Source organism: Trichosurus vulpecula, chromosome 7, assembly GCF_011100635.1.
Source record: "Trichosurus vulpecula isolate mTriVul1 chromosome 7, mTriVul1.pri, whole genome shotgun sequence".
NCBI classification, from domain to species: domain Eukaryota; kingdom Metazoa; phylum Chordata; class Mammalia; order Diprotodontia; family Phalangeridae; genus Trichosurus; species Trichosurus vulpecula.
Genome location: NC_050579.1, coordinates 80899036 through 80916934, shown reverse-complemented (window position 1 = coordinate 80916934; position 17899 = coordinate 80899036). Strand labels below are relative to the sequence as shown.

Below are 17899 nucleotides of genomic sequence, written 5' to 3'. Positions count from 1 at the left end.
TGCCTTTTGCTTAGCCCGCTTCGTTTAAGCGTCTTTCTACGACCATTCCCACTAGTGACAATTTCACTCTCCACCCGCCAATCAAAACACATACACCCTTACCGACCACGGACCCGACCCTTTCACAGTGTGCAAACCTGGCATCCACGGCTGGCGCCGCAGCCCACCATCTGTCCCAACTCTCTTTCAGCAACACCTTTTCCATTTCGCCGAGAAGATGGGGGCCTCCTCCACGCACCTAAAGACTAAAAGCTTCCTGCAAGATGCTGGGAGAAGGTGAGAGATGATCGAGATGACGTGCAAACAAAGACGGAGTCTCATCTCTACATATTAGGGTCTGGAATCTTGGAACAGGTAGATGGTCTGAGGAAAGTTTCCTAGTTTTCCTAGTGGCCCTCGACGTAAACGGCCTCATGGAGGAATCCGCAGAAAGAAGGCAAGAAGAATTGTATGAACGGATCCACACGGAATTCAGCAGAACCAGAAAAAGTAAGAGATGCCGAGACTAGGGCAGTGACAATGAAGACAACCCCAAAAGGAAGCCAAAGGCTCTGTCATTCATTTGAAGGACTAATCTTAGCTTCGAGGAGACCAAAGAATGGGGCAGGACACAACTAACGCACCTGCCCCCGCCCCAGCTCCGACCTGAGCACAACAGGTCAAAAACAAAAGAAGATCTGTAAGAGAGGAGAGGTGTTTGTGCTGGGAGGAGGGGAGGGAGATGACTGCCAGCAATCACCAGGTTGAGTCCTTTCTCTGGAATACCCTGGGGGTTTGAGAATGACAGATCCGCTTGGAAAGTTAGGACCTTACCTGGAGCAGTCTTTCTGTTCTCTGGCATTTCACCACTCCCAAAAAATACCTTTGCGGGTGGTCTAGGGACCACCAGAGAAGGATGGTTCCTGGACTTTGTAGTGGCCAGAAAGGACAAGCCTTACAGAAAAGCAGGGGTGTATTGGTGTGGGAGTGTGACCTGGTAGAGTGGAAGAAAGAAGAGCCAGAAAGAGAGAAAGAGGGCGGGGGCTTTCCAGAGAGGACCCTGCGAAACGCAACGAGGTAAGGAACCGAAGAAGGAACCCTAGAAGCCAGCCTGCAGTTGGCGTGAGTTTCTGTACTGGGGTAGCTTGTCTTCTGTTGTCTTGACTTCTGTTGATGTGCAGCCTTTACTAGAAGGAGCGAGTTGAGCAAGGCAAGATGAAGAGGGGAAAAGAAGTGTGTCAGAAGTGGGATTCGAACCCAAGCCTCCAAGGGAGGCTGCGACCTTAGCAGTCCTGACTAATACGTCTCAAATTCTTTCCCCCATCACCCTCTCAAACAACCAACTCTTCCCCGGAAACTCTTAGAAGACTACACCAGTTTCTTCCTCTCTCTGGGTCCACATAACCCTCATTGGGCTCCTACTTTCAAGACCGACGTCCTCCCCACCGACCTCTTCAACCACAGTACGAGTCCTTTCAGTACACTCCCGCAGCCTCCCGCTGAAAGCAACCAGGTGGGAACCCCTGTCACAAAAGCTGACCCTTCCGCTTCCACACACCCTCCAGCCAATGGCGTCTGTCTCTCTGTCCGTCTGTCCGACTGGCCCCATAGGTGCCCATTTCCACACTCAGCCTCCAAATCTCTGAGGAGCAGACATTGTCCTAGGCCAGGCCAGAAGAGATCCTTCATTAGGAAGGCAGGCCATTGCAATATCGGGAGCTCTCCCAGAAATGCTGTGTCCTGCTTCAAATGAGAAGGGCTGGCAGCTAGCTGGAGGCTCAGCCTTGGAGAACAGGAGCAAAGTACCCGGTGGCCTGCCTTTTAGGGCCTTTAGGCTCTCCTCCAGGAGAAAGTGGGCTTAGGCACAAGCCAAGGAGAAGAGCAAACCCAACAGAGTCTCTGGGGACAGGCTCCAGGCTGGACACCCCCATTTGGCACCAGGGAATGCCTTTGAGGCCATTAGAAGGGGGCAGCAGAGTCAGTTTGAGCAGACCTGGAATGAAAGACTTCCTGGTCAGGGGTAGTGACTGCAATAAAGGAGACCTGGAGGTTTGGGAGTGGCAGAGGTTTGCAGCAGGGATGCTTTGGGCTGCAGTGGCAGTGGGAGAACCCCTGCCAATGTACAGAGACTGCACTGAGCACTATGATTTGCCGAGATAGGGAGGCCAGGTCTGTCTGTCACCAAAGCCTTTATCAGAGCTTGCTACCAGCCCTGGCTAAAGTGAGGAGAATCAAAAGGGCACTCAGACCTTGCTGGAGCTGCTCTGTTCCCAGAAATGCAGACTGACCGGGAGGAAGTGTTAGGGAGGCCAACACTCCAGCTCCCTCAAGTGAACAGAATTTGTCCATTCCTGGCCCTCACCACTGGGGTTCTTGAGAAGGCAGTCCTAGGCAGCTATGCTAAGAGGCTCAAGAGTCATCCTGAGTGGTGGCCACCCAGGCCTAGGCAGAAGTTAAATAACCTTTTTGCCAGTTGACCAATGGACCAAGAGTCTCATTTCTCCAGAAACCTTGAACTAGTTTGGTGGTACCAGCTCATCCTTGTCCCATGCCTAAACCTAAGCCTTTCCCCACCCCAGACCACCAGCAGCAGCAGCAGCACCTAGTGAACTTTTACCTTCCAATTCAATCTGTCCCCTTGTGCTTCCTTTCAAGAGAATGCAATGGTCTGTCTCCTCACAGGATTAACATAGGCTATTACTCTAAGCCAGCAGTATACTCCTTTCTTTCCTCTGATCAGATCCCAGATTCCACTATGGCTCAGAGCATGGGTAGTTTCCAACACTTTCCCCACCTAGCTATTGGTGCGCCTTTCTTCCTCAGATATTCTGTGTGCGGTTTGAATCCCTACCGCGTCTCCAGGCCAAATGACACACAGAGCTTGGAGTGGAAACACTTCCAGCTCAACAAAAAGCTCCGTACTCCTCGTCGGGGAATCGAACCCCGGTCTTCCGCGTGACAGGCGGAGATACTCACCACTATACTAACGAGGACCCACGACAAGAGCGCGTTCACCCAACGGATATTTATGTCCTCCATCTAATGCAGGCAGAAAAACGTTCTTTCTAAACCGCATCCTATCTTTATACAGATTCTACCCCAGTTCCTCTGCACCTTTTCCCTCCCTCTCTCCCTTCCCTGCTGACAGATCCAGGGAGGGAGAAACGCAGTTCCTCAGGGAATTAACCCTCACAGTCACCACCGGGCCAGGCCTGGAGGCTTCAGCCAAGCTTCACCTCTCGCCTCAGGGAACTCTCTCCCCTCTCACCGGGGGACTCTTCAACTTCGTCCCCGCTGCTTCCTCTTACAACGCCTCCCAGCCCGGTTTCCTGACGCACTATACCTGTGGGATTTTATTCAGCACGCTGCGATTCACCCACCTGAAGTTTCCTCACCTGGGTCCCCGTTATGATGAAGACGTCACCAAAAGTTCTTGGGTCAAAAAGAACAACAACGTGGACCCTATGACCTGGAAGTCTGCAACCTCATAGAGGAGCATTTCTCCAGAAGCTCTTACTGGAAATACAAAGACAAATCCCAGCCCAGTCCTGGCCTTCAAGGAATTTCCAACTGGGGTAGTGGTGGTGGTGGTGGTGGTGGTGGTGAAGGGTAGGCGGGCAGAGATTCAACCTGCAAACGAATACATAGCTATGGGAACATTTGAAGCAGGAAAGAGCAGTAACAGCTAGGGTAGTTGTCGTTAAAGGGTCGCCTCAGGAGGTGGCCCCTGAGTTGAGCCTGGATGGGGATTTGAAGAGTTAGGGAAGAAAGAAAGATCTCTCTGCCACCTATAGGAATGTCTGCCTTGAGAGACTAAGACATTTCCTGATCTGTTCAGAGCAGTTTACGTTTGGCCTCGTCTTCTTCGGAGAAGTTCCAGCTACTGTCCTCGGACCATGTATCTGTTAAAGTATCACTTTTCAAATTCTAGCCTCCCCCGACCCCCTCACAATGGACCTCACATTGGAAGGGTGGCAGGAGATGATAGGGGATGCTAATATTTGTTCCAACCTGCATGTCCTCTCCTTATTCCGTGCTCCTTGATTTGTTTCATGCCAAAGATTACAAATGATACCTGCACATTTTTGTCCCTTTAGACTTCTACATGCGGTGTCCTCTCTCTCCCTTGTTTGGATAGGAAGTCTTCATCGAGCCACACAGCTGTGAAATGCACCTGATTCCTATTCCTTTTTATTCTGTTTTTTAAAATAACGTTTTGTTCCTCAATGTTGGCTACCCATTCTGAGATAATTAATGGCATAATAAGATGTAACATATTGGTTGCCAACAAGGTCTTTGAGGAAGAGAGGGGCATGGTCACACTGGTGCTCTTGGAAGAAAATTGTGGCAAACTGTGTCAGAGGAAGGACTGGAAGCCCAGAGACCAAGTTGGGAAACTGTTCCCATAATCCAAGAGCACCTAAAAGAGGTCTGTGACTCTAGGAACTAAGAGGAGGAGAAGGAGATGAATGTGATGGAAGGTGTGGAAGTGAAGAGGCCAAGGCTGGGAAACTGAGTGGATGTGGTTTGAGAGGAAGAGGGAAGGGTGGAATATGGATTGTGAGGTGGAGGGTAGGAAGCAGGGTGAGGAGGAAGATGGCTGTGTCCTTCACAGAATTACAAAATTCCCTCTTCCCCAAACCTCTACACCCAGTGGGAAGGTGGCAGGGGTTGGGAGAAGAGAGATGAGCTCCATTTTGTACTTGTTGGATTTGAGATGCAATGGTTATGTGTCATAGGAACTCAGAGTGATATTGGTCTCCATATACACATCTCAGTAACTTGCCAAGAGGTAGCAGTAATTGAAACGAGTGGAAGCACTGAAGAGATCAGAGAGAGGGTAGGATGTGAATGTCTGCAGAGGTGGAAGACAAGCGGGTTCAGGAATGGATATCCTGGAAAGACCCTCACAGTGAGTGGATCTGGATCATGGGGTGTCCTGAGGCTAAAGAAGGGAAGGAATAGCCATAGAGAAAGGAGGAGAAGCTGGAGAGAGAGCCAGACTAGGAAAGGTGAGGGAGAGGAGAATATCCAAGAGGAGGGGTTGCATTGCCCAAACCTGAAGAGAGAGTCAGAAGGATGATCCCTCTTTTCCTGCAATCTTCACTAACCTGGGTGAGAGCAGTTTCAGTTGAGGGATCAGATGAGAAAGCACATTAGGAAGGGTTGGTGAGTGAGAGGAGAGAAAGTTGTGGCTAGATGTCTGAAGGGCTTTCTCTAGGACATTCCCTGTAGAAGTGAGGAATGAGGGAGGATGACAGAAAATGGATAGCTTCTTGTGAACTCTTCTCGCTAAGTCTGTCCCTGTAGGACCTGGTCTGTCTGTGTCTGTCCAGGAGGGGGACAAGGGAGTAAAGTGAGATACCCACCTGCCCCTATTCCCCTATCACTACCATGATGCTGTGCTCAAGTAGAGGTCACCCCATGGAACTCCAGAGCCTCCCTCCAAAGGCTAATTAATAGGTTGGGGGATCAGAGGTGAGGCTCATTTCCAGATTGGAAGTTGAAAAGAACCAGGATCCTAGAGTTACGGCTAGAACCGGTTTTTGAGGCCTCCTGTTTAGTCTATACCCCTCATTTGTCAGATGAGCCCGGGGGAAGAGGTGACAAGAGAGGAAAGTGACTCTTGGAGGAAGAGTCAAAATGCCGCTAGTTCTTGGGGGTGAGCATGAAAGAGATTTAGGTGGGACAGTGGTCTTCTTAGAATTGCGTTCTTCCTCTGGATTTGGCAATGAAGGGGTGAAGAATGGAGGAACACGATGCGAAAGAATGGAGGAAGAGAGTAAAGACGGGACTTGTCAAGGGCATTTCTCCTCCGGATCTAGGCGGCCTGGGTGAGAGGTGTCGTGAGGGTAAGGAATGGCCTTGTCCGGGGTCCTCGTTTGTATTGGCTCATCCCTGAATGGTAAGTGTAAAACCCAGGTTAGGTTTTCTTTTCTTCTAAAAATTTTTCTTGTCTGCTTGCTGTTTGTTTTTCTCCGTGTTTAGCACCTGGGAGCCTTTACTCCCGGTGGCCTAAGTGATGGTGTCGCCACAGCCCACAAGTCCACAGGAACGGCAAGGAAGGGGACCCTTGAGACTACTTGGCTCTTGCTTACCAAGATTTCGGAGGCCGCAGAACAGAGAAACAGCTGATCTTGGGCCGTAGAACAGGCACGGAGGGAAGAGAACACCGATGCAAGAGATGGAACAGCCCAGGGCTGGCTGTGGAGCGGGTCACTATCGGCCCGGCGCTCAGTGCTCTCTCGTCTAGCCGTGGGAGCTCTCGTTTCCCGGACAGTGTAGGCAGTGAAGGGACGCTCTTAGGCTTAGTGCTGCAGCCTCTCAGGCTTTGTCCCTGGCAGGGCACTCCCCTCAGGTCGAAAGAACTAGTGACTCTTCCGGAGCCTAGATGGTAGGAGAAGGATGTGGAGGAGGGTGTGTGGGAGCTGAGAATGCACGGGAAAAACTGGTGGTTGAGCAAGTGTGGGCAAGAGAAGGGACACTTAGCTAGGGGGTGAGGTATTCAGAATGAGTGACTTGGCCTGGAGGGTCAGGATTCCAAGAGAGGGTGAGCCAAGGACGTAGAATGCGTGCGAGGTGTGATGGATCGGGAGGCTGCGCGAGGAGGGCAAAAGGCAGTTGGTGGAGTGGGACCTTTCGCACCAACTATTAAGAGCCTAGAAGCGGGTTGCAGGTGCTACTTCGTGCTCCCTGGTGGTCTAGTGGCTAGGATTCGGCGCTTTCACCGCCGCGGCCCGGGTTCGATTCCCGGTCAGGGAATGCCTTTTGCTTAGCCCGCTTCGCGTCTTTCTCGCACCGTTCCCGCAAGTGACAATTTCACACTCCACCAGCCAAATGAAGTACTTTCACCCCGACGAATCTCACCCCCGACCCTTTCATATCACCTGTCCTTAGGCAAAAGAACGTTCAAAACATTCCGCAAAGCCTGCGCCCCGCTTCCTTCCAAGAGAATGCCCCAGGAAGAAAGAGAGGGGTCCAGGTTCTACTGCCCTCTGCAATAAAAGCTGCGTCTACCTGGCATCTGCTGCTGGCCCGGCAGCCCGACATCAGTCCCAACTCTCTTTTAGCAACACCGCCAAATTTATAGGCTCAGAAAGTCAAAGCCAGACAGTTAGCTCCTCTACGCACCTGAAGACTAACATCTTCTTACAGGCTGCTGGAGGTCGGTGAAGGATGATCGAGATGACATGGAAACAAACACGGAGTCACACCACTATATATATTAGGCTCGGGAATCTCGGAACAGATAGACGGTCTAAGGAAAGTTTCGTAGTGGCCCTCGACCTAAACGGCCACATGGAGGAATCCGGAGAAAGAAGGCAAGAAGAACTGTACGAACGGATCCACACGGAATTCAGCAGAACCAGAAAAAGTAAGAGATGCCGAGACTAGGGAAATGTCAATGACAAGAAACCAAAAAGGAAGCCAAAGGCTCTGCCATTCATTTTGAGGACTAATCTTAGCTTCAAGAAGAAAGGCAGGACACAACCAACGCACCTGCCCCCACCCCAGCTCCGACCTGAGCACAACAAGTCGAAAACAAAAGAAGATCTGTAAGAGAGGAGAGGTGTTTGTGCTGGGAGGAGGGGAGGGAGATGACTGCCCACAGCTGCCAGGTTGAGTCCCTCCCCTGGAGTACTCTGGGGGTTTTGAGAATGACAGATCCGCTTGGAAAATTAGGAACGAACGTGGAGCAGCTTTTCTGTTCTCTGGCTCCTCAAAACCACTGTTCTGTTCACCACTCCTCAAAACGCCTTTGCGGGTGGGTCTGGGGACCACCAGAGAAAGGTGCCAGAGAAGGATGGCTCCTGGGCTTTCAGGTGGCCAGAAAGGACAAGCCTTACAGAGAAGGAGAAGGGACCTTGTGAAGGGAAACACGGAGGTAAGAAACAAAGAAGTACCCCTAGTAGAAGCCAGCCTGAAGTTGACGTGAGTTTCTGGGTTGGGCTAGGTTGTTTTTGGCAGTTGGCGTGAATTTCTGTACTGGGGTAACTTGTCTTTGACTTCTGTCGATGTGCAGCTTTTACTAGAAGGAGCGAGTTGAACAAGGCAAGTTGAGGAGGGGAAAAGAAGGATATCAGAGGTGGCATTCGAACCCACGCCTCCAGGGAGACTGCGACCTTAAGGCAGCGCCTTAGACCGCTCGGCCATCCTGACTAACAGGTCTTAACTACTCACCCCCATCATACTCCCAACGAACCAACTCTTCCCCAGAACTCCTTAAAAGACTACAGCAGCTTCTTCCTCTCTCTGGGTCCACATAACCTTCATTGGGCTCCTACTTTCAAGTTGCCTCACCAGAGACTGACGTCCTCCCCACCGACCTCTTCAGCCACAGTACAAGTCGCTTCAGTATACTCCCGCAGCCTCCTGCTGAAAGCAACCAGGCGGGAACCTACGCCACAAAAGCTGACCCTTCTGCTTCCACACACCCCTGCTGACAACAGCGCCCGTTTCTCTGTCTGTCTGGATCGGTGGGTGCCCATTTCCGCACTTGGCCTCCAAGTCTCTGAGGAGTAGACATTGTCCTAGAACAGGCCAGAGGAGATCCTTCATTAGGAAGTCAGCCCATTCCAACATCGGGAGCTCTCCAAGTCAGTTCAGAAACACTCTGTCCTGCTCCATATGAGAAGGGCTGGCAGCTGGAGGCTCAGCCTTGGAGCAAATTACCCGGTGGCCTCCATCCTCCTAGAGAAAGTGGGCTTAGGCACAAGTCAAGGAGAAGAGCAAACCCAACAGAGTCTCTGGGGACAGGCTCCAGGCTGGACACCCCTATTCGGCACCAGGGAATGCCTTCGAGGCCATTAGAAGGGGGCGGCAGAGTCAGTTTGAGCAGACCTGGAAGGAAAGACTTCCTGGTCAGGGGTAGTGACTGCAATAAAGGAGACCTGGAGGTTTGGGAGTGGCAGAGGTTTGCAGCAGGGATGCTTTGGGCTGCAGTGGCAGTGGGAGAACCCCTGCCAATGTACAGAGACTGCACTGAGCACTATGATTTGCGGAGATAGGGAGGCCAGGTCTGTCTGTCACCAAAGCCTTTATCAGAGCTTGCTACCAGCCCTGGCTAAAGTGAGGAGAATCAAATGGGCACTCAGACCTTGCTGGAGCTGCTCTGGTCCCAGAAATGCAGGCTGACCGGGAGGAAGTGTTAGGGAGGCCAACACTCCAGCTCCCTCAAGTGAACAGAATTTGTCCATTCCTGGCCCTTGCCACTGGAGTTGTTGAGAAGGCAGTCTTAGGCAGCTGTGCTAAGAGGCTCAAGAGTCATCCTGAGTGGTGGCCACCCAGGCCTAGGCAGAAGGGGAAGCACCGCACAAAAGGAAATGGAGGACCTGACTCATCCATCTATCGGTCTTCATTCATTCACTCACTCATTCCTTCATTCCTTCACTTCTGAATTGATTCAGGAGACTCAAGGTTCCAGGTCCTTGACGTGATTTCCCAAGGTCCTGAGGAAATTGGCTTTTCCAGGGACTGGGCAGAACCTACTACAGGCTATTGCCTTAAAGCTCAGTGACTGGGTTCAGCTGAATCAAGACTGCACCCTTGCAGAATATCATTCCTGGCTTGAATATCCTTCCTCTCTTGGGGTTAAATAACCCTTTTGCCAGTTGACCAATGGACCAAGAGTCTCATTTCTCCAGAAACCTTGAACTAGTTTGGTGGTACCAGCTCATCCTTGTCCCATGCCTAAACCTAAGCCTTTCCCCACCCCAGACCACCAGCAGCAGCAGCAGCACCTAGTGAACTTTTACCTTCCAATTCAATCTGTCCCCTTGTGCTTCCTTTCAAGAGAATGCAATGGTCTGTCTCCTCACAGGATTAACATAGGCTATTACTCTAAGCCAGCAGTATACTCCTTTCTTTCCTCTGATCAGATCCCAGATTCCACTATGGCTCAGAGCATGGGTAGTTTCCAACACTTTCCCTAGCTGTTGGTGCGCCTTTCTTCCTCAGATATTCTGTGTGCGGTTTGAATCCCTACCGCGTCTCCAGGCCAAATGACACACAGAGCTCGGAGTAGAAACACTTCCAGCTCAACAAAAAGCTCCGTACTCCTCGTCGGGGAATCGAACCCCGGTCTTCCGCGTGACAGGCGGAGATACTCACCACTATACTAACGAGGACCCACGACAAGAGCGCATTCACCCAACGGATATTTATGTCCTCCATCTAATGCAGGCAGAAAAACGTTCTTTCTAAATCGCATCCTATCTTTATACAGATTCTACCCCAGTTCCTCTGCACCTTTTCCCTCCCTCTCTCCCTTCCCTGCTGACAGATCCAGGGAGGGAGAAACGCAGTTCCTCAGGGAATTAACCCTCACAGTCACCACCGGGCCAGGCCTGGAGGCTTCAGCCAAGCTTCACCTCTCGCCTCAGGGAACTCTCTCCCCTCTCACCGGGGGACTCTTCAACTTCGTCCCCGCTGCTTCCTCTTACAACGCCTCCCAGCCCGGTTTCCTGACGCACATAACCTGTGGGATTTTATTCAGCACGCTGCAATTCACCCGCCTGAAGTTCCCTCACCTGTCAAATTAGGACCTTACATAAGGCATGATGCCTAAGGTCCCCTTCAGCCCCATGGGCGAATCATTTAAGTTTTCCGTTCTCCCAGGCACCTCTTTCAGGTATCAAGTTGGTCGGCAGTTGCCAGTCGCTCTTAGAAGAGGGAACTTTTCACCAGGGTCCCCGTTATGATGAAGAGGTCACCAAAAGTTCTTGGGTCAAGAACAACAACAAGATGGACCCTATGACCTGGAAGTCTGCAACCTCATAGAGGAGCATTTCTCCAGAAGCTCTTAGTCTGCCTGGGGCACTGAGCTACGTGCTGGGAATACAAAGACAAATCCCAGCCCAGTCCCGGCCTTCAAGAAATTCCCAACTGGGGTAGTGGCGGTGGTGGTGGTGGTGAAGGGTAGGTGGGCAGAGATTCAACCTGCAAACGAATACATAGCTATGGGAACATTTGAAGAAGGAAAGAGCAGTAACAGCTAGGGTAGTTGTCATTAAAGGGTCGCCTCAGAAGGTGGCTCCTAAGTTGAGCCTGGATGGGGATTTTAAGAGTTAGGGAAGAAAGAAAGATCTCTCTGCCATCTACAGGAATGTCCGCCTTGAGAGACTAAAACACTTCCTGATCTTTCAGAGCAGTTTACAATTGGCCTGTCTTCTTCGGAAAAGTTCCTGCTACTGTCCTTGGACCATGTATCTGTTCAAGTATGACCCTTCAAGTCTTAAACTTTGTTAGTGTCCGGTGTTTCCCCTCCCCCCTTCCCAATGGACATCACATTGGAAGGGTGGCAGGAGATGATAGGGGATGTTAATATTTGTCCCAACCTTCAGGTTCTCTCCTTATTCCACGCTTTTTGATTTGTTTCATGCCAAAGGTTACAAATGTTATGTGCTCATTTTTGTCCCTTTGGACTTCTAGATGTCATGCCCTCTCCCTGGTGTGGATGAGAATTCTTCATGTAGCTGTTAGGGCTCACAGGGACCCCAAAATGTTGGTTTTCACCAGGATGAAGAGGAATAGATAGAAAGGTCTCAGGTTCTGTCCTGAATGAATTCTCTCAGACAGTCTCCAAGTTAAAGAAAGGCATTTGTTGGGATAACACACCCAGGGGGCTCCCCTCCTCATAGGAGGCCAAAGCAAGTAGCCGGGTTAGGTGTCTGTTCTCAATATAGTTTAACTGGCTGGGCAAAGGAAGCAGGAGAAAGGGAGGAGGGGCAAGCCTGGCTCTGGAATGCTTGGAATAGAAGGTATTCGGAAGGTGGCTTTGTCATACAGATAGATGAGCAAGGGGAACAGGAAAGGGGGAAGAGGAGCTGTTCTGGAACTTCAGGTAGTAGGGGGTTGCTTTGTGAAAGTACACAAACAGGTCCACGGTGGGGACATCAATGCATAATCTGTGGCTGGTCACATCTTGTATCTTTTCTCATATCTCACATCCTGCATTCTGCCTGCCCCATCTGCCTCTAACACTCTATCTACCTCATCAAATCCATAGTCGTGAAAAGCATCTGATTCCTATTCCTTTCTGTTCTGTTTTTTAAAATAACATCTTCTTCCTCAATGTTGGCTATCCATTCCGAGATAATTGCATTATAAGGAGTAAGACATTGGTTACCGGCAAGGTCCTTGAGTAAGAGAGTGATAGGGTCACAGTGGTGCTCTTGGAAGAAAATTTTGGCAAGCTGTGTGAAGAATTCCTTGGAGAGGAGAGACTGGAAGCCCAGAGACCAATTGGAAAACTGTTCCAATGATCCAAAAGAATGGTGATGAACACCTATAGTAGGTCTGTGACCCTTGAAACTGAGAGGGGTAGAAGGAAATGAATGTGAAGGAAGGTGTGGAAGTAAAGAGGCCAAGACTTGGAAACTGAGTGGATGTTGTTTGAGAGGAAGAAGGAAGGATGGAATATGGATTGTGAGGTAGAGGATAGGAAGCAAGGTGATTGGGAAGATGGCTCCCTCCTTCACAGAATTACAAAATTTCCTCTTCCCCAAACCTCTGCACCTAGTGGGAAAGTGGCAGGGGTTAGGAGAGGGGAGATGAGCTCCAGTTGGGACCTGTTTAATTTGAGATGCAATGGTTATGTGCCATAGGAACTCAGAGTGATATTGGTCTCCATATGCACACCTCAGTAATTTGCCAAGAGGTAGCAGTAATTGAACCCAGTGGAAGAACTGAAGAGATCAGAGAGAGGGTAGGATGTGAATGTCTGCAGAGTTGGAAGACAAGAAGGTCCAGGAATGGATATCCTGGAAGGAAACTCATAGTGAGTGGATCATGGGGTCTCCTGAGACAAAAGAGGGGGAAGTAATAGCCATAGAGAAAGGAGAAGCTGGAGAGAGTCAGACTAGGAAAGATGGGAGAGAAGAGAACATCCAAGAGGAGGGGTTGCATTGTCCAAACCTGAAGAGAGGTTCAGACGGATGAAGGAATGGAATCTCTCTTCCCCCCCAATCCTTGCTCACCTGGCTGAGAGCACTGGGAGGGGTTAGAGGTGAGTGGGAGGAGAGAAAGTTGTGGCTAGTCCTCTGAAAGGCCTTTTTTAGGAGATTCCCTGTAGAAATGAGGAATGAGGGAGGATGACAGAGAAACTATAGCTTCCATTGTGAGCTCCTGCTGCTAAAAAAAAGTTCTTCCTAGGCTGTCCCTGCAGGGCTTAGTCCGTCCATCTACAAAAGGGACCAAGCAGGAAAGCCAGACACCCACCCATCCCCACTCCCCCATTACCACCATGACGATCCACCCAAGTCGGCTCTTGAAGTCCTGGACTTTGTCAGTACCACACACATGCTGGACATCACACAGGGAGGACTGGGAGACGATGATAGGGGATGTTAATATTTGTCCCAATCTGTGGTTTCTTTCTTTATTCTATCTTCCTTTATTTGTTTCATACCAAACACTCCACATGTTATGTAGTCACCCCTTTGAATCTTAGAACCTCTAAGGGTTGACGGGGGTGGGGTAACTGGCGTGAGGCTCATTTCCACTTTAGAAAGACCCAAGATCCTTGGTTGACTGAGGTGGGAGGAGCAGCCTATCCTCCTAACCAAACCAGTTGGAGCAACTTCACTTCCAGGTACTTTCATCCCAAAAGCATTCGTCTTTGGGTGTCTGTGCTGTATGAGCCTGAGCGTGTATGGGGATATGGCCAAAGAGCATGCATGAACACCTTCTTTTCCTCTGCATAAGCATTTGCCCTGATGCTCTGCTTGGTCTAGGGGAAGACCAGCATGAAAAAGAAAAAGGCCTGTTTCTCCCTCTTCTCTCTCAAGGACAGACAGATCCTTCAGGAGCTTCTAGCAGGGAGGTTCTAGAAGAATTCTTCAGGGATGCCCCAATGCCTGCTTAGAGGGTGACCCTTCCTGTTTTCGCTGCTCCAAGTGGAGGCCACCAATCTGAGGGTTTTAGGTGGAGTCAGTAGAGAAGTTCTCTTTAGATCTAGGTGAAGGAGGGCTAAGGCCAAATTCTCAACCATGCATTAGCTGGCAACTTCAGGCACACCCTCCCCCCCACATCACTCCCTTTCATTCCCTTACAAAAGACATAGAGCTTTGCTGGTCCTGAGCATGAAAGATTAAGAGTAGTGGTCAAAAGCACAATTGTCAAAATAAGAATAACAAACTTTATTAACAACCATATAAAGGCATGTTTTAAGGAGTTCTCCAGACAATGCAAAAGCAAACAATTTCGACATCTCGCTTGGCATCCAACCATCTGGCAAAGATGAGAAAAGAAGGCAACAGTTCAAGGGGATAGTGTTATGGACAGAATGATCCCAGATTGATCCAACCACTCTGGAAAGGGCTTTGGGATGATGCGGAGGAATCTCTAAAATGCCCATTTCCTTTGATTTGGAGTATTCCATTGCTAGGCATGACCCCTCATACCCAGTGACATCACTGGTAAAAGGGAAGGAAAGGCACAGCTGCAAGTTTTGTAACTCCTCAGGCAGAGGCAGCTCAGACAACCAGGGCTAGAAGGGTGTGGAGGAAGGTGTGTGGGAGTTGAGAGTGGTCGCAGAGCGTGTGTGAACCAGAGAGGGGACGCTGAATACGTGACTTTGCCCGGAGGGTCAGGATTGCAGGTGAGACTGAGTTAGGGACCTAGAATGTGTGTGAGGTGTGAAGGTTCTGCTGGGGAAGGAAGGCACAGGTTCTTTGGTGTGGTGGGACCTTTCCCATCCACTAGGAGACCATAGTAACCGGGCGAAATTACCTACTAGTGGTCGCTGATGGTCTAGTAGCTCCCCGACGCTTTCACCCCCGAGGTCCAGTAACGATTTCCCACTCCACCCACCAATTGAAATTACATACACCCTCACCAACCTACAAGCTGCAGGTTGACTTAATGGGAAAACAAGGGCGGTGCTCCCCATGACCATCTATTGGGCAGGCGAGTCTCGAAACTGATGGTGGTCTAAGAAAGGATTCCTAAAGGCCCTCGATCCAAACGGCCTCTAGGATTAATACGGAGAGACAAGGGAAGAGTCTTATGACCCGGACTCACACTTAATTCAGTAAGATATGGAGAGACTAGGGACACAAAAAGGAAGCCAAAGGCTCTGTTATTCGTTTTCTTAGGACTAGGCTTAGCTCCGAGAAGTACAAAGAAACGGGCCGGACACCACCGAAAACGGACTTGCCCCCAGCCCAGCTCCCTCTCGCACTAAACCAAAGATTTAAAGGAAAGCTCTTGGTAATGTAGGGGAGGAGTTGCGGAGGAGAAAGATAAAGAAAAGGAAGAAAAACCAGCACTAGTCACTTTGGTGGAGTACTTCCCCTAGGGCTTCCCTGAGGGCTTACGTTGAGAAAGAGACAGAACTATTTGGGAAGTCAGGACTGAGTTTGGGGGTCTGGGAATAAGGGGCACCCAAGGACGATGGTTGCTGGTCTTGGTAGAGCTATACCTTTAAAAGGCTCTGAGCTGGGATTAGAAGACTGCCTAACCCTGAAGGCCAAAGTGCTAGGCTATCATTTTTTAAAATAGTATTTTATCCTTTCCCAGTTACATATCATGACAATTTTTACCATTCATTTTTATAAGATTTTGAGTTCAAAATTTTTCTCCTTTCCCCCCTCCCCTCCCCTCTTCTGAAAATGGTAGACAATTTGATGTAGGTTATACACCGTGCTATCACATAAAATATATTTCCAAGTTAGTCACAGTTGTGAAAGAAGAAACAGATCAAAAGGAGCAAAAATCACGAAAAAGAATAAAGTGAAAAAAAATGCTCCAATCTCCATTCAGAGTCCATCGGTTCTTTATCTGGATGTGGATAGCATTTTTCTTTGAGTCCTTTATACTTGTCTAGAATCACTGTGCTACTGAGAAGAGCTGAGTCATTCATAGCGATCATCACACAATGTTGCTGATACTGTGTACAGTGTTTTCTTGGTTCTGCTCATTTCACTTTGCATCATTTTGTACAATCTTTCCAGGTTTTTCTTAAATCTACCTGTTTATAATTTCTTATTGTACAATAGTATTCGAGAACATTCATATACCACAGCTTGTTCAGCCATTCCCCAAATGATGGGCAAAGGGTTGCTATAAATATTTTGGCCCATGTAGTCCTTTTCTCTGGTATTGCTGGATTAGAGGGTGTGCACTGTTTGGTTCCCCTTTGGGCATAGTTCCAAATTGCTCTCCAGAATGGATGGATCAGTTCTGGGGCGGAGAAGTGGATGACAGAGCCTTTCTATTCCTTTTCGTGTCTCTAGTCTTGGCATATTTTACTTCTGCAGAATTAGGATCAGACTCTCATTTTCAGCCTAAAGTAGTCGTGAGTTACTGTACTTTGACTCCCGTGTTTCGTGTTGATATTCAGGACTCAGAAGCAAAAGACCTGTCAGAAGTGGGATTCGAACCCACGCCTCCAGGGGAGACTGCGACCTTAACGCAGCGCCTTAGACCGCTCGGCCATCCTGACTAACAGGTCTTAGCTACTCACCCCCATCATGCTCCCAACGAACCAACTCTTCCTCAGAACTCCTTAGAAGACTACAGCAACTTCTTCTTCTCTCTGGGTCCACATAACCTTCGTTGGGCTCCTACTTTCAAGTTGCCTCACCAGAGACCGACGTCCTCCCCACCGACCTCTTCAGCCACAGTACAAGTCGCTTCAGTATACTCCCGCAGCCTCCTGCTGAAAGCAACCAGGCGGGAACCTACGCCACAAAAGCTGACCCTTCTGCTTCCACACACCCCTCCTGACAGCAGCGCCTGTTTGTCTGTCCGTCTGGACCCGTGGGTGCCCATTTCCACGCTTGTCCTCCAAGTCTCTAAGGAGTAGATATTGTCCTAGGACACGCCAGAGGAGATCCTTCATTAGGAAGCCAGCCCATTCCAATATCGGGAGCTCTCCAAGTCAGTTCAGAAACACTCTGTCCTGCTCCATATGAGAAGGGCTGACAGCTGGAGGCTCAACCTTGGAGCAAATTACCCGGTGGCTTCCCTCCTCCTAGAGAAAGTGGGCTTAGGCACAAGCCAAGGAGAAGAGCAAACCCAGCAGAGTCTCTGGGTCCAGGCTCCAGGCTGGACACCCCCATTTGGCACCAGGGAATGCCTTCAAGGCCATTAGAAGGAGGCAGGAGAGTCAGTTTGAGCAGACCTTGAAGGAAAGACTTTCTGGTCAGGGGTAGTGACTGCCATAAAGGAGACCTGGGCTGCTTGTGGAGGTTTGGCAGTGGCAGTGGCTTGCAGCAGGGATGCTTTGGGCTGCAGTGGCAGTGGGAGAACCCCTGCCAATGTACAGAGGCTGCTCTTGCTCAATAAACGAAGGTTGACCAGTAGGAAGGCCAGCACTCCAGCAGCCTCCTCTACCAATTGTGATTTGTCCGCCCCTGGCCCTCAACACCCAACTTTTGAGAAGATACTCTTAGGCAGCCCCGGAGTCTTTGTCCAGATCCCAAGTGCTGCCAACACCCAGAGTACTGGCCACTGAAGCCTAGGAGGGGGAGCTCTGGACAAAAAGAAATAGAGGACTGAATTCATTTATCTGTCTTAATTCACACATGTATGCATTCATTCACTTTTGAATTAGCTCAGGAGTCTGAAGGCTCTGGGTCCTTGATGAAATCTCCCAGTTTCCTGAGAAGCAGAGTGACTTGAGAAGGTCTGTTGACCTGAAGCTGCAGACCTGAGCTCAACGGCATCAAGACTGACTCTCTCCCTGAATATCCATTTCTGACTCTGAATGTCCTCCCCTCGGTTAGAGTTGAATAAAACCCCCTCTTGTTTACTGCTTGGCTGCAGTCGAGTGGAATGGAAGGAGAAGGTCCAAAGGGACAGAGGGAAAGGCTAGGGAGAGGCAGGCCAGAACTTGGAGAGGATGTTTCTAGGTGTGTATACAAGAACTGGGCAACAGGTAAGGGATAAGTGGGTCCCGGGTCCTTTTTAGTATAGT

At 49.8% G+C, this 17899-nt stretch overlaps 4 non-coding genes across 4 annotated transcripts; 1 reads left to right on the top strand and 3 right to left on the bottom strand.

Annotated features, from left to right (window-relative positions):
- Positions 1-2900: 2900 nt before the first annotated feature.
- TRNAD-GUC lies at positions 2901-2972 on the bottom strand. The gene has a single exon. It is a non-coding gene; the product is annotated as a tRNA-Asp (tRNA).
- Positions 2973-6669: 3697 nt separating this feature from the next.
- TRNAE-UUC lies at positions 6670-6741 on the top strand. Its single transcript has one exon. It is a non-coding gene; the product is annotated as a tRNA-Glu (tRNA).
- Positions 6742-10034: 3293 nt separating this feature from the next.
- On the bottom strand, positions 10035-10106 carry TRNAD-GUC. Its single transcript has one exon. It is a non-coding gene; the product is annotated as a tRNA-Asp (tRNA).
- Positions 10107-16340: 6234 nt separating this feature from the next.
- Positions 16341-16423, bottom strand: TRNAL-AAG. Its single transcript has one exon. It is a non-coding gene; the product is annotated as a tRNA-Leu (tRNA).
- Between the last annotated feature and the right edge of the window lie 1476 nt (positions 16424-17899).